This window comes from Natrix helvetica (assembly GCF_964273705.1).
Source record: "Natrix helvetica genome assembly, chromosome: 1".
NCBI lineage: Eukaryota > Metazoa > Chordata > Lepidosauria > Squamata > Natricidae > Natrix > Natrix helvetica.
Window position 1 is genome coordinate 227,107,480 of NC_138548.1, and position 10,526 is coordinate 227,118,005.

Here is a 10,526-nt window from a genome sequence, read left to right on the forward strand (position 1 = left end):
CTCGCCACCTCCTGAACCTCAAAAATAATAAGACCTCCCCGGAAATAAGGTCAAGTGCTTATTTCAGCGATCAAAAGAAAATAAGACCCTGTCTTTTTTTCCCCATTTTTTTTAATTTTTATTAAACAAACAACACACACACAAAATAATCATCTTACATTACATCTTGTAGAAAGTGTGTCAGTTGGTTACAATTAGCTTTCGTGCATCTCTTCCACAGTCATTACTTACATTCCTATCAAATGTCAAAGTTCATAATGAGTCTTACTTTCAACATATCATAGTTCTCATTTGACTGAAATTGTTTTAGTGTCCTTTTGCCTAGAATAATCCATGGTTAAAAACACAACCACCTAATGGCATTTCATTAATTATTACAAAGTCATACAAAAGCCTTAAACCTTTATAACATACTCTAAACAAAAATTAGTTGACAAGATTTCTAAACCCTTTCCCCCCACAAATCACTGTTTACAGTTTGTGTCCAGGTTCCTTTTGTTATGGTAGTACACACACACACACACACACACACACACACACACACACACACACACACATTAACTGTATCCCTTATCATTCCATTGTTAATTGTTATAATTACTATTGGTTAACAAAAAAATCCTTTACTGTTATATCTATTTTCTTCTCATCAAACCAACATATATGTATACCTTATTGCCCTTATCGGTTATTTATTTAACATAACAATCTGTAAGTTATTAAATTACTACTTACTAATTATAAAACTTAGTTAATTTTTTTGTTATCTACTTTCATATATCCAATAGCATTACACCTTTATAACATATTCAAAGTAAGAATTAATTAATTAAATTTCTAAGCCTTTTTTCCCCGAAATCATTATTTGCAATTTATATCCAAATTCCTTATATTAAACCAGTACATATATATGTCATTAACTATATCTCTTATCATTTCATTATTATTATCATTAATATTTGTTAACCAAATCATTTATTCCTTATATCAAGTTTCATCACCTCCAGCCAACATAGAAATATACCTTGCTACCATTATTAACTATTTATTTAAGCAAGCAATCTAAAAATTACTAAATTCCTACTTGCTAATCATCAAACTTAACTATTATTATTTTTTATTATCAAATTTCATATATCAACCTGTGTCCTTCCAGAAGGCATGTAGTCTTATTTCTTTTGCCATTTGTGGAATTAATTTTCTGTTTATTTCCTTGGTAAAGTTTTTATGGACATCTCTCCGCACCTTGTTGTCTGTTGGATCTCTCAGGTAATCTCGGCGCCTTTTCGCTGCTTTAATTGATTTATCTTTGATTGTCAATCCTGTTTCTGATAAAAATTTTCTCTTTAAAACCATATTTTTTCTCTTTTTTCTTCTTTTGTGCCTTGAAATTTGGGGTAGAGCTCCGGACCATCAAATTCCCCCCCCCCTCCAAACTCCTGTTTTTTTGCTTTCAACTACTATCGTTTCAGAAATCAATTCATTAGTTTCCTTATCTTTGTGTTCGTTTTTCTCCTCAGTTTTTGGAGCTTCATCTCCCTCATTTTTTTCTGATATAGACTCTATCTTCTTATCAATACTCAAAGTTACCTCCAATAACTTTTGAATTGCATCCCAAATCTTTTGCAAAATTAAAGTTTCCTGTTCTGAAAATTGCCCCATGTTTCAAATTATAAATTACTGCCACTGTAGCTTTAATCTTCACAAGAGAGAGATTCCGGTTCCTCCCTTCTCCCAGTGCCAATAAGGCTCTCAAGGGACAGCTGTGGTAACAGTTCGTGCCTTTGACTCTTATCACTTTTAGTTACCAAGTTTTGGAACACGAAGACAGTGAGATCAAAGGAGAAACAGGAACAAATGCGTAGTTTCAAAAGAAAAAAAAACTCTAGCCTGTAGCCTTCGAGCAACAGACTTCAAGTATTTTTTCACTTTCTTGTGTTGTCTCAGATTTAGGAGGGACAAAGTTCTTAAATGGGGTTTAATAGCAAATAATAGACGATTTTTGTTAGAGTAGAGAGGGAGGTTTTAGTCCTTGAGTTGAAAAATAAAGCAGGAAGGAGCCGAAGAAGAAAAACCGGTCCATTCACTTTAAGAAGAGGGGAGGGAGAGAGAGAAAAAAATTGCGAAGAGCATTTCAGTACAAGACGACTAACCAAAACAAACCAAAGAAGATCAGTTCCGCTAACTTCTCTTTAAGGATTTAATTTAGGGCAGTCTTTTTCAAAACAAAAAGGATTCCTCACCAGATGGACACACTTTCTCTTTCCATTTCTTCCGTTCCTTAGCCATCCCCACTTCATCAGCCTAGGCTGCCTTTAGTCGCCAGCTTGAAGTCCTTCTCAGTATCAATCAGAGACTTGCGTTGTCCCTGATATCAGCAAGACATGGTCTTCCTGTTCACTGTCTCTTCGGGATGGTTTAGGTCCAATTGGACCCCCAATTGGACCCCCCAGTGACAAAAGTATTGGCTGCAGTCTCAGAGCATTGAGACCGCACGTCCATACCATAGGGACATTGGCTCCTCCTCCAAAATAAGACCCTGTCTTATTTTTGGGGAAACACGGTAAGTCTAAGTGCTATTGCTATTGCTATTAACTGGTCATTCACGACAAAAAAGGACCCAGATTAGTACAACTCAAATGAGCACCCTATCTCAGTTAGAGGTAGATCATGGGTGTCAAATTTGCTGCATCACGTTGATGTCCCATGATGTATCATGACTTTTTTGCTTCACGGAGCTGGGCTGGGCATGGCCTGCGCAGGACGCATCTAGCCCGCGGGCTCCCAGTTTGATACTGCTGATGGGTGTTTATGATATTCGTCTAGGAAAAACACTTATCGGTGCCTCTGTTATCAGAATGGGCTATCCATTCAGCCTTCACATTCTTGGTACTTTCCAAATATCTTGGATTTAACTTAATTCCCAGCAAGCAGGAGGCAGATTATTTGAAAGAGATGTGAAAAGTCATTCTTTCATCAGGAAGCACAAATAAGGAGTCTCTGTCATTTTAGTTCAGTGGAGGCAGATACACACATACCGTATTTTTGGAGTATAAGACGCACCAAGATTTTGAAGAGGCAAATTTTTTAAAAAAGTTTTTGCACTCTGCAGACCTCCCAAAAATGGCCGTTTTTCACAAAAATGGCCCTGTTTTTTGTCAAAAGAAAGGCTATGCATAGCCTTTAGGATGCTTATAGAGTGCTTCTGGAGGGCTGGGGGAGCAAAAATGAACAATAAACAGCCTGTTTTTTGCTCATTCCTACCCTCCCCAGCCCTCAGGAGCACTCTGGAAGCACTCCTAAAGGCTAAGCACGGCCATTTTTGCAAAGGGGGCGGGGTTTCAGGAGGACAAAAATGCTGTATTCAGTGCATAAGATGCACCCAGATTTTCACCCTCTATTTTGAGGGGAAAAGGTGCGTCTTATACTCCGTAAAATACGGTATGTATCTGTAGGGGAGGCAAGGAGCAGGGAAGCAAAGAAAGATCTCTTCAAGCAAATACTTAGGAAAAGAAGATAAGGATATTTTTTTAAAAGTAAAAAGTTAAGTAATTGTGCTTGGTTGTTTATTTTATTTAAAGTGTTTATAGATCATCTGAAACTTCATCGGAGTACTTTATCAGGTAAACATTTCCCACAGTTAACTACACAACATAATGAACTGCAATAACCGTTAAAAGACTTTAGCATGCAGTGTAGCAGCAGTATATATAAATTTAAAATATAAAAATGGGGGTGAACTTGGAGCAGGCCCTCTCTCTCAGTCCCAGGAAGAAGACAAGTTCATTTTATCTGTAATGTGTTTGCTGGACACTTTCCAAATTTCCAATCCAATCCTGTGGTCTTGCACACTTTTCACTAGTTTGGAGAAGGTTATGGTGGAATGTGTTTGCATTACTCAAACTTAGGAGTGATGGAGGAAAAAAAGAGAATGGTGTCTTTAATTTTAATTTAATTTAGATAACTGCCTAAAGCCATTTCTCACCTGCATTCAATTGTACTTGTTAGCTGATGGGATGTGATGGCATGGGTGAAATTCAATTTTTTTTTAATACCAGTTCTGTGGGCGTGGGTTGGTGGGCGTAGCAGGGGAAGAATGCTGCAAAATTTCCATTTTCGCCCCACTCCAGGGGGAAGGATATTGCAAAATCTCCATTCCCACCCCACTCTGGGGCCAGCCAGAGGTGGCATTTGCCAGTTCTCTGAACTACTCAAAATTTCTGCTACCGGTTCTCCAGAACCTTTCAGAACCTGCTGCATTTCATCCCTGTGTGATGGCCAACAGCCACCTCATAGCAGTCAGCTGCAGTATCTAGTATACTGAGTCACAGATATTGCTGTGCAATGAGTTAGAGAGAGAGGGCATTTGGGAGGTAATTCTCAAAATTGTATTTGCTTTTGCCAACTCAATCTTGCCACCATAAGATGATTTTGATATTAGCAGGGAACAATGCGTAAAAACTCTAGGAAACTCTAGTGCCATAGGGCAAAAGAATCTGTATAATCTCATCAGCCACAGGAAGCAGCACACAGCCAAGTGAATTATAGGTATTAACCTCCATTCAGGCTTCTTTCATTTGTTTGATCTTATTAGCAGATGGTGAGGGCCAATGTTTTTACTGAGGCTTCAGTGTTAAATGCAGATGAGTTGCTTCTACCGCAGCTCATAGACTGACACTCTTTCTTCAGCATCCTCACATTTTCTCAGGGACGTTCCCATGTATCTCCAGTTCTCTGGAGTCTAAAAAAAACCTATTCAGAAACTCATTGTGCATATTTCAAATGATGTTCCTCTATCCTACACTCAATTGTGCAGTGCAAAATGACACCAATAGCACATGGGTTGTGCAGACAGACTCACACAGCGTGACCTATTTGGATTTGGCTCTGTGTGGTGTATGGATTGAGGCAATGTGGTCCATTATGAGTCACTGTATGAACCAGGCTATTGTGGCTAAGATCACATATTCTACTAATCCATGGCTTGTTCGGCAAACCATTGTTTGTCTGGTTCACAAGTAACAGTAAGCTATAAACCATGGTTAACAAATTATAGCAGCTGTGTTCACATATCCTACTGCTGGAATAAATGTGCCTCTGGGTTCAGTTCCAAGTGGGGGAAAAGGCCTTGGAAACATGGAGGCTGATTGGAAAAATAGTTTTTAATGGTGGATAGGACCAAATGGTTTGAGGTCCTGGGGGAAAAGGGGGATCACATGCCTTGAAGATCTTGAAGGAAAAAAAGGGCAGAGATGCTGAGAGTCCCTGGGTTTATGCCCTCTCTGGGCTTTTGAATTTGAGCTTGTATTCTGATTGGTTGTCAGACTCCCATAGGGCCAGGCAGGGGCAACTCTGTAGGTTGTCTTTTGAGTCCCAAGCTTGGTTGAGTTGTTGCTGGGTAGTGATGTAATGAAAGGGCTTTGGGATTCCTATTATTGCTCTGCCTGAAGGAGGTAGATCTTTGTTATGTAGAATAGACTGGCTTAGGCCTTAATGGCCCATTGACAAAGGTGGGGGGGGGATAAGTTTCTGCCTCCCTTTTAGGGGGAAATATTCTGCCTTTTAATATTTCCTAAAATATTTCATTTTCCTAGGAGAGGGGTGGGTTTTAACTTCCTACACTACTAAGCCAAAATTTAACAAATCACATGAGGTCTATAGAGACTCTCAATCATCCAGGTCACGGCTGTTCCAAAGGTGCTTTTTCAAGAGGCTCCAGAACTGAAGAAGGATGAGAAGCGAAACGCCTTCAAAGAAAAACCAGAATATCCAGTTGCCTCTTGAAAAAAGCACCTTTGGGAAAATCACATTATGGTTTGAGAACTGATACTTGAATCCAATCACTGTGTGTATCTGAATATCTTGGGCACTTTTCATAATGTCTGAAGTAATCAGGGGTGGGTTCCTGCCAGTTCTAACCTCTTCTATAGCAGAGGTTCCACAAATCTACAGTGCCGTTTAGAACCGGTTCCAGCTCACTCCCCCTGCCCGTCCGCACATCATCAAGATGAAGAGCGAGAGGAGGAAATCTGGGAGTTGACGTCCACAAGTCTTAAAGCTGTCAAGTTTGAACACCCCTGGGTTTTTTTTCTAAAGGGTTAGTGGTGCAAGGGTCTTGTAACTTGGCAGCTTTAAGACTTGAACACTTCAAATGCCAGAGTTTCTGAGCCAACATTTTGATTGCTAAGCAAGAGCATTGTTAAGTGAGTTTCACCACATTTTACAAGTTGGCCACGCCCACCCAGTCACATGGCTGCCAAGCCACTCCCACTCGGTCACATGGCTGCAAGCCACTCCCAGCTGGTCACATGGCTGGCAAACTACTCCCACCCGGTCACATGGGCGGCAAGCCACTCCCATAAAGCAGGCCACACCTACAGAAGAGGTTCTAAAAAAATTTGAAACCCACCACTGGAAGTAATCCTAACATTCCGGAAATGGAATAGGTGAAAGAGAGAGAAAGTGAAGTTGGTTTGGGCCTTTTCAAACCTAACTTAGAAAATTACAAAGCACAGTCTACTAAACCTTGAAGCTGTTCTTGCAACGCCTTAAGGTAACCACACACTTTGGGAATGTGCCATTGTGGAACGAGGTTTTCCTACACCTAAACCAGGGGTCTGCAACCATGGCTCTGGAGCCAGATGTGGCTCTTTCATCCCTCTGCTGCGGCTCCCTGTTGCTCAAAATATGCACCACAACTGCCTATGTGCGACACCTGCCGGCACATGATTTATTGAGCTTTTCAACCCATCTTTTTTTTTCCAGAGTTCAAAATGTTTTGGTTGCATGCAGAAATAAAAATGTGTAGCCGTTCATTGATTTCAAACATGCAACACTCTACAGTTGTTTTTATACAGCATAAAGGTAAAAAAACAATATATGCAGTGCTATCTTCATTTTAGAAGTCAAAAGGGTTTTGTGGCCCCCAGTGTTTTCTTTTCTGTGGGAAACCGGTCCAAATGGCTCTTTGAGTGTTTAAGGTTGCCGACCCCTGGCCTAAACGAATGAGCAAAAATTATACCTATTAGCCTAGTACAGTGGTCGGCAAGCCGCGGCTCGCGAGCCACATGTGGCTCTTTACTCACTTTAATGTGGCTCTTCTGTGTGCCGGGCTCCCCTCCCTCCTCTCGGGCACTTCAAAACAAGCGCCCCTTTCCCTTTTTTCTTTTCGACCCACAATGGTTAGGGAGGATCCTGAAGTCGGGCGGGGACAAGAAGCGAGGAGGCAGAAAAAGAAACGGAGGCTAAGGAGCTTCCCCCCCGCCCCCTCCCAGCAAAAATCTAACCGGGGAGCCGGGCGGGCAGTAGCAAATTAGCCGATCACGCCGCGTTAGATTTTTGCTGGGAGGGGGCGGGGGGGGGAAGCTCCTTGGCCTCCGTCTCTTTTTCTCCCTCCTCGCTTCTTGGGGCTCCACCAATGGGGGAGCAAGGCCCGCTCAGCGCCAGGCTTTGGGCTAACACAGAGGTCTGCAAAGTTGGCTGTTTTAAGACTGGTGGACTTCAATTCTCAGAATTCTGGGAGTTGAAGTCCACCAGTCTTAAGAGCCAATTTTGCAGATCCCTGGGCTAATATGATTGATGCCCTTGGTGGACTTCAATTCTCAGAATTCTGGGAGGTGAAGTCCACAAGTCTTCAAGCTGTCAGGTTTGAAGACCCAATGAGGCCGTCGAAATGATGTCCCGGTGTTTGGAGGCCGTACGGGTCTGGATGGATGGCAACCGACTAAAACTCAACCCTTCCAAGACGGAGTGGCTGTGGCTTCCGGCCCCCCGGTTCAACCAGGTGCTTCCATCTCTGGCCATTGGGGGCGTGCAACTAGCCCCCATGGAACAGGTGCGCAATTTGGGCGTCCTCCTAGATGCCCGGCTGTCCATGGATGACCATGTAACAGCCGTGGCAAGGGGGGCGTTCCATCAGGTCCGCCTGATGCGCCAATTGCGCCCCTTATTGGACCGGGATGCCCTACGCACAGTCACCCATGCGCTAGTGACGTCTTGCCTGGACTACTGCAATGCTCTCTACATGGGGCTTCCCTTGAGATGCACTCGGAGACTACAGTTGGTCCAGAACGCGGCCGCGCGGGTGATTATGGGGAGGACTAGATACTCCCCTGTAACACCTCTCCTGCGCGAGCTGCACTGGCTTCCTGTGGTCTACCGAGTGCGTTTCAAGGTTTTGATTATGATCTTTAAAGCGCTTCATGGCACGGGACCTAGTTACATGCAGGATCGCATCCTGCCCCACACATCCCTACGACCAATTCGCTCACACAGAGAGGGACTTCTCCGGGTGCCGTCCGCCAAACAGTGTCGGGGGGCGACACCCAGGAGCAGAGCCTTCTCTGCGATGGGCCCAGCCCTGTGGAATGACCTCCCCCGTGACATCAGGATTATTTCCGATCTCCGCTCCTTCCGTGTACAGTTGAAGACCCACCTCTTTCAATTATCTGGCCTGGCTCAACCGTAATTTTTTCATATTCCTCCTGACTGTCTTTTTTAAATTTTAAATTTTTATTGTATATTGGGTTTTTATTAAATGGGGTATGTTAATGGTTTTAATTGTCTAAATGTTGTAATCTATTACCTCCTCCGTGCATGTATGTCTTTGTATATATGTATGTTTATATATGTCCTAGTGTACGCCGCCCCGAGTCCTGTCTGGAAAGGGAGCGGCTAATAAATTCAAATTTATTATTATTATTATTATTATTATTATTATTATTATTATTATTATTATTATTATTATTATTATTTCTAAAGGGTTAGGGATGCAAGGGTCTTGCAACTTGACAGCTTTAAGACTTGCATGCTTCAATGCCAGAGTTTATTGAAACTAAAAACAGTGTACCATCCTATGTATTTTCGGTTTTAAAAATGTGGCTCTCAAAATAAATTTCAATCGTGGTTTTGGCGAGATTTGGCTCAGTTGAAAAAAAAGGTTGCCCACCACTGGCCTAGTAAAATAGTATTATAACAATAACACTCATACTAATCTAATTTCCACCAGTTTGGTCTGAATGTGCCCTGCCAAATCTGATTGGCAGGAATGAATTGCTTTATGGAGTTGTTTTGGGGGAGCATAAAACTAAGGTGTAGGTCACTGATATCACAATTGCATAATCTGGAGCAATTTTCTCTGGACCTGTAGGTTGTGTAGAGACAAGAAAATCTCCTTACAGTTGTTGGGAGTTAAAACCCACCCCTCTCCTAGAAAAATGAAATATTTTAGGGATATACTAAAAGGGCAGAATATTTTCCCTAAAAGAGAAGGAGAAACTCAGAAAAACAGAAATTCAGCCCACAGTTTTGTCAATGGGCCATTAAGGCCTGAGCAAGTCTATTCTATATAACAAAGATCTACCTCCTTCAGGAGGACCCATCTAGCAAACATAAACTCACCACATGGCACCTGGGAAGATTACATCAGCAAGGCTCAAACAAGATTGGGTTTCAGGACAACCTACAAAGTTAGCTAAGACACCTGCCCCCTGGGAGTCTGGCAGGCAATGGGATACATTTCTTGGACAGGAATGGGAAGCTCTGGGGTGGGACCTAGAGAGGGCATCTCTGGCCTTTTTCTGCTCAGGAACACAAACCATGTGATCTTGTTCAGGAATTCAAGCCATGCGATCCTCTCCTCCATTAAACCATCTTTCCAAGCAGCCTCCATATTTCCAGTGTCCTTTTCCCCACTTGGAACTGAACCCAGAAGGACATTTCTTCCAACACAGTATACTGGAAAAGACTCACCAGTCCAGCCATTTCAATGTTGTCTGCTTTGACAATAGTTTTTTCTCAGCCTTTCAGGCAAGAACCACTTGCTTCTCCAGATAACAGAGATAAAATCTAGAATGTGGAAGTGCCTGCATGTTAATCCCATGTTCCATCGTTCTCATAGCAAGCTGGTCAAAGACCATAATAAAGAGATCTGATTAATCACAGCCCTTCCCTGGTGAAATATGTGGCTGATTCTGAGCAGACAACATAATTATTCTCAGATAAACAGGGATGTTTTACTTGATTATCGACAGAGACACAATTTTTCATGCACCGGCAGCGTGCCAATTTCCTGACAGGTTTTTCATAATAAACAAAAATGCTTTTTTCATATTGAAATGACAGTGTTGTCAGCCCCGGAAACTCAGCTGCTTCTCAGGAGGGTGATCTGTTTTGCATGGGATGGATTTCTCACCACCCCATCCCCAAAGTCCTCTGGGTTCTGTATGGTACTATTTCATTTCTGCCTCCATAGGGGCTTTGTGTTATTTTCAGGGCGTTTGCATTTCCTTTGTGTTTCATGTGAAGCATTTTTGCAACCAATCTTTTGCTTCCCTTCCTCCCAGCCTCAAGAATGGCTTCTTCTCTGATACAGGTTTTAAACCAGGTTTGCAGCCACATCTATGTGGTTTCTTATAATACAATTAATGTGTAGTTGCTCCGCAGAGCTTCTGCAGATTTGCTGCTTCATGTTGGTCATGGAGCTGTCACGCTCCAGGTCATTCTTTTATGTTTTTGCTATCAGGCTT